The sequence below is a fragment of the Falco peregrinus genome, chromosome 5 (assembly GCF_023634155.1).
Source record: "Falco peregrinus isolate bFalPer1 chromosome 5, bFalPer1.pri, whole genome shotgun sequence".
Taxonomy (NCBI): Eukaryota; Metazoa; Chordata; class Aves; order Falconiformes; family Falconidae; genus Falco; species Falco peregrinus.
The window spans coordinates 48,207,115-48,213,397 of NC_073725.1; the positions used below are offsets into that span (position 1 = coordinate 48,207,115).

Below are 6,283 nucleotides of genomic sequence, written 5' to 3' on the forward strand. Positions count from 1 at the left end.
ACAGTACCGCATAATTTTACCCTTTACATGATCCCATGAAAAAAACCCTCATCATTCTGCAAAAAAATAAACCGCAAATAAAGTGACCGCAATGCATTACAATTCTGTAAGATGCATTGAGCTACGTATCCTCCCTTTCCATGTTTGCAGTGGAAAGTAGACTGACAGTTCCATACTAAGCCGGTTCTGGTATCAGGACACCAGCTAGTGTCCCTTCAGGCAAGAATTTCAGTACTGTAAGTCTTTCAAAAAGATGCAAGAAAGAACCAACGATAAAAAGAATAGTTCACTGTTTAGGTGGGGAAATAGTTCTTTCCTAAAATGGTAACAGACTGAAGTGACAAACCAAAGATAGTCTCTCCTTAATTTATACACTTTCACATCCCTATTTAATACACAGTACAGTTCTACCACAGTTAGGTTTATGGTGTTTTGATTACATTTTTTATATTAATTAGGAAGAATTATCAGATTAAGATGTATTGCTCCACAAACCATGATAACATTTCCTACGTTTAATTACGCTATAAATATCCATGAAATCAGGCCCTTGAAAAAAAAAGCTTGAATATTACTTACACTAGATTTAATCAGCTTATTAAGGACAAAACATTACCTGCAAATATAGTACTACAATAAGTCAAAGACACACTTAATTAGCAAATATCACGCGAAGAACAGGATGGTTTCTACCCAGTTGTTCTGTGTGTTTTCATGAAAGGTGACAAAAACAATAGTAACACTGAACAAATACAATGACGACAGCATTCTCCAAATGCCATTTTAAACTGACGTTTGACAAAAAACCTCTTTGTTATACCAGCAAGAGAAAACATAAAAAATCATCACAATTTTTTATTTACAAAATTAAAAAATCATTACAGATCCATGCTATACATACTATTTTTAATCATTACATTCTGAAGAAGTTTTTCATCCAACTTTGATAAAAACAACATGCAAATACACTTCATGAGAAAGTGCTGAACTATTCTTCAAGCATCACTGTTCTCTTATTTGCCACTGTTAGTCTTGTAAAAATATATACTCCTGTTTTCAATTTTGTTTAAAAAAATCTTTTAAAGTAAAAACACGTTGTGGATCTCTGTAAGTGAATTATAATGATAACATGAAGCATTAAGTCTAAGCAAATAAGGACAGCATTTTAACTTGACTGGAGGTGAGGATGCACATAGAAAAATCTCTTACTGCTGCTGAACCACTAATATCTTTTATTGAAATCCTGAAAACAACTTGTTTCATTGGAGTACACTCCCACTGGAGTGCATCCCTCAATGACATTAAAGAACTTCAAACAAACAAAGCAACCAACAAACTGCAACTCAAATGTAAAAAGGGAGGTACATAGATGGTGACTGAATCTTTTTCTTCTTTGATCACATTTAACCAGAACACTGAAAAGATTCTGAAACACTTCACGGTAATTTCTCAGTCCAGTTTTACAAAAGAAAAAGCATACAAACATTAAAGAAAGGAAACACTGTAAAATTTCCATTAAAGGATGCTAAACTAAAATGCAACAGCTACCTAAGGCTGTCTGCATCTACTCATGTAACCTGTGTTAAACATGTAGCAGCTTACCACAACTGAAAGCAGGTCAACTACCTTTATCTGTCTCCCCAAAAAAACCCTAGCTTACCATATGTAATTTCTCTGTGTTCAGACATAGAATCAAAAATTAAAATATACTGCAAGGATATGAACTATATTCTTTCAACATACGCACCTTATACATCCTGCTGCTGCTATGGCCAATAAAATATTTCATCCATCTTAATTCCTAGTTCAAGGAAAACAAAAAACAGAAAGTTCCAATACCTCAGGAAACATATTTAGCAAAGGACAGAAAATCATATTAAACACAAAACAGGCATACATTTTAGAAAGTGGTAAATAAATAATAAACCTACTAAAACATGTTTAGCCTTAGTACAACAGCACATCCTCTGAGGCTTACCATACATTAACAGATTAGTTATTGTATGATAATTACAAAATACTGTAATTACCATAAAATATATATGATATTTGAATAAATATTGCTAAAATAACTGATAAAATCCACACATTCTTGATTTTACCATGTACTTTTAAAACTCTCAAAGTTTCTATAATTGCAACTGCAGTAATAGTTCTCAGCCAACTTCAGATCATAGTTGTACTTTCACCATTTGATCATTTCACTTTGACCTGACAACATCCACCTCTTTAGGTACAAATAAATACATGAAACCATCACCAGTTTCATACAGACATTTAAAACATTAAAGCACTTCCACAAATAACATATTACCTCTGCACATAAAAGACCTCGAAACACCCCAAGCCACAAATGAGGAACACTCCTTCCATCTAATGCAGCATAATCATTGAATCTGTGTATCAAAAACATGTACGTATAACAGTCACTATATATATATATATAAATTTTCATGTAAGAAAATCAGAAATACCTCATCATATGCTGTTACTGTCATTGCTAGTCCTGATACTGTCACAAATGAGATCAGAGAATCATACAAAGGAAACTAGTATCCCCTTCATAAATGCTTTGATAAACATTTTAATTACAAAATTTCAGTTACCCCACAATCTATTACTTTTAACAGCCTGCTCAAAAGTTAAAAACATTTGAACCATACCACAGTGCTAGTTTTCTTCTGGTCCTCCAGTTATCAACACCCAAGAATATTTTTTAATTAAACACTAAGAACATTACATCATGTCACAAAAAAAAAATTAAACATACACCTTAACTGTTGTAAGCTTTTTTCTTCATTTTCCTTTCTCATTTTTTATGAACATCAAGTCTGAAAAAATCCAATTATTCTAGCTACTGAAGCAGAAAAAAAATATACACTCAACCCTGAAATACATATTTTGCTTTGCATAAAAAGAACTTCAAAAAAGAAATTAACTTAACTAGTGCTGAAAATAACTAGCTACAATAAGGTTGGAGGGGCAGGGGGGAAGCAGCTCAGTATTTTGGTTGCTGCATGCCCTGTGAGAAAACAAAAAGCCTCACACAGAAACTACTGTGATTCAAGGGAGTTGTGGGTTTACTTTACGTTATCTTCCTCTTTCCTTTTTATTATGGAATGATAATATGAAAGGCCATTTTTAATGGCATATTACAGGTTCAAATATGCAAATTCAAGACTATAATTTCTAAACTAAGTCTGCTAACCTACACAGCATTTAAGGGCTAGACTGTGAACTGAGACTACAACACACATTAAAAAGCTTCAACGAGATATAGTTAACGGGGAAAAAAAGAAACTTGAGCACAAGGCAGTGTAAACTGAAGAGCAAAAGACTGGCAATGAAAGGTAAGATGTATCGTGTATCACATCAATTTTAATTCAGGCACAGAACTAGGCAAGTCATTTAACAGAGCATGACTTTCGGACAAAATAAACAAGCCAATCCCTCCCATTGTTTCAAATCTGCCACACTGGCGACTTTACCAGTCTTTCCAAAACTCTCTTAAGCTGCTTTCAAACACTTCCCTCCACATCGTGCCAATACCAGCCACGTCAGATCACTTAAAACTTGTGATATGCTGTTACATTACTACCAATATAAGACGTTCTAGCGGGTTCATAAACTGGCAGGCCCCAGCACCAGCTATGCACAAACACTGCACCCGTTTGCTGCAGCCTGAGAGCAAATGAGAACCCCTACGGCTCCCAGGTTCCTGCCCAAATCTAAGGAGGACGGCACAACGTATTTGCACTTTTATGAAAGCAGCACGAAGGTTTATGAAACCGCGCTAAGGTCTAAGGGTCAGGAGCTCAGCGCGTAGCTCTGCCTGCCGCTGGCGGGTGATGTCACACCAGCCAACCGCTCCCACAGCTCTGCGCCACAAAACCTGAGGGCATCGGCCGCCACCCCTCATCTTACGGCCACGGGGGGGGAAGGGGAAGTATAGTGAACTGTAGAAGTAACTTTCACGATTTGCAGAAGCCAGTGATACACACCCTTTCTGCAGATCTTTATTACACAGCACATCCGCTAACTGCCGCCGTTAACTCCCTGTCGCTGCTTCCGTGCGGGCGGGGGCCAGACGCCGCCTACCACAGCTGCCCCCGGCGCCCGCCCGGCGCCGCGCTCACACCGGGCCCGGCAGCCGCCTCCGCGGCCGCCCCGCACCGAGCGCCCCCGCAACCCCGCACCGCCGCCCCGGCCTCCGGCGGCGGGAGACACGCGGGCCCCCCACGCACCTCGGCGGCCCGCGGACCCCGCCGCAGGAGAAGGCCTTCCCCCCCGCCGGCCGGAGGCGCGGCTGCACCGCGGGCGCGGAATCCGCTGCCCCGTGACCGGGCGAGCCGCGGGCCCCGGGGGCGCGGGGGCCCCGCGGCAGGGCGCGGCGAGGGACCCCTCGGGCTCGCCAGGAGCCGGGCCGGGGCAATCGCCCACCTCCGCACTGGGCTGCCGCCGGGAGCCACTGCCCCGCCGCCACCGCTTCCCGCCCGCCAGGGGAGCGACCTCCCCAGCCCCGCGCCGCCGCGGCCCGGCAGGAGGGAGCGGGTGCAGCGCGCCCCACGCCGTCCCCGCCGCCGCCCGCCCCAGGCCGCAACCCCCGCCGCCACGAGGGGAAGGGAACTTACAAACGCGCCCCTCTGCGTGCCTGCGTCACGCCTCCGCCACGTCACGGCGACGGCGCGGTGTGGCGTCACAGCCCGCGGGCAGGCCGTGTGCGTGTGGGCGGCCGGCGCTGCAGCGCCCGCCCGCGGCGCAGGCGCAGTGCGGGGCCGGGCAGGGGGTGTTGGCGGGAAAGCAGCGGCGGCTGCCGGGATGCTGGGGGCGGCGGGCTCCGTCGGGCCGTAGCCCCGCAGCCCCTGGGGCACAGCGCTGCAGGGCGGGCTCCCCAGGCACCACTGTGCTTCAAGCGAGGCCTTCCCTTCCCGACCAGCCCTTGGTGTGGGGGGAACAGGGCTCCCAGCTAGCCCCAAACCAGATGGTCATCATGCTGCACGTTAGGGGTGGTGGGATTGGGGATTTTGGGGAGGCAGACTAGAAAAATGAGTCTCTGGAAAGTACAGGAGTTCTTCTGGGAAATGGGTGTGAGGGACCTGCAGGCACTGGGTCAGAGGGGAGGACAGCTGGCTGAACACGAGCCAGCAGTGTGCCCAGGTGGCCAAGAGCATCCTGGCTTGTATGTGAAACAGCATGGCCAGCAGGACAAGGGCAGCGATCGTCCCCCTGCACTGGGCACTGGTGAGGCCGCACCTCCATACTGTGTTCAGTTCTGGGCCCCTCACTGCAGGAGGGGCGCAGAGGGGCTGGAGCGTGTCCAGAGATGGGCAACGGAGCTGGTGAAGGGTCTGGGGCACAAGTCTGATGAGGAGCGGCTGAGGGAACTGGGGTTGTTTAGCCTGGAGAAATGAAGGGGAGACCTTATCACTGACTACACCTACCTGAAAGAAAGTTGTAGTGAGGTGGATGTCAGTCTCTTTTACCAAGTAACAAGTGATAGGATGAGAAGAAATGGCCTCAAGTTGTGCCAGGGGAGGTTTAGATAGGATATTATGGGACAGATCATCTTGAGTGCAATTATACAGCACATATAGGACAATCAGGTGATCAGGCCCAGCCAGCATGGGTTTATGAAAGGCAGGTTCTGCTTCACTAACCTGATCTCCTATGACAAGATGACCTGCTTAGTGGATGAGGGAAAGGCTGTGGATGTTGTCTACCTGGACTTCAGTGAAGTCTTTGACACCATCTCCCACAGCATTCTCCTGGAGAAACTCGCTTGAATGGGCATGTGCTTCACTAGGTAAAAAACTGGCTGGATGGCCAAGCCCAGAGAACGGTGGTAAATGGAGTTAAATCCAGTTGGTGACTAGTCACAAGTGGTGTTCCCCAGGGCTCAGTACTGGGGCCAGTTCTGTTTAATAACTTTATCGATGATCTGGATGAGGGTATTGAATGCACCCCCAGTAAATTTGTAGGTGACACCAAGCTGGGGGGGGGGAGTGTTGATCTGCTTGAGGGCAGGGATGTTCTGCAGAGGGATCTGCACAGGCTGGACCGATGGGCCAAGGCCAATTGCATGAGGTTCATGTATGTTGAAAGGAGAACTGCCGGGTCCTGCACTTGGGTCACAACAAGCCCAGGCAATGAATGCTACAGGCTTGGGGAAGGGTGGCTGGAAAGCTGCCTGACGGAAAAGGGCCTGGGGGAGTTGGCCAACAGCTGTCTGGCTGTGAGCTGGAAGTGTGCCCAGGGAGGTGTCTGTTTCTGGGTTTTTTTCCCC

At 46.1% G+C, this 6,283-nt stretch overlaps 1 protein-coding gene across 9 annotated transcripts in view; it reads right to left on the reverse strand.

Moving 5' to 3' along the window:
* Positions 1-4,743, reverse strand: part of ZNF438 (zinc finger protein 438) — a 57,753-nt gene extending 53,010 nt beyond the window's left edge. For 7 of the 9 annotated variants that reach the window (XM_055803636.1, XM_055803631.1, XM_055803635.1 and 4 more), the window contains exons 1-3: positions 4,632-4,743; positions 2,315-2,396; positions 1,748-1,801 (exon numbers count right to left, since the gene is read on the reverse strand). The gene's annotated coding sequence lies outside the window, so the exon portion shown is untranslated. The other 2 variants (XM_005233899.4, XM_055803633.1) reach the window with 2 other exon arrangements.
* Positions 4,744-6,283: the final 1,540 nt, after the last annotated feature.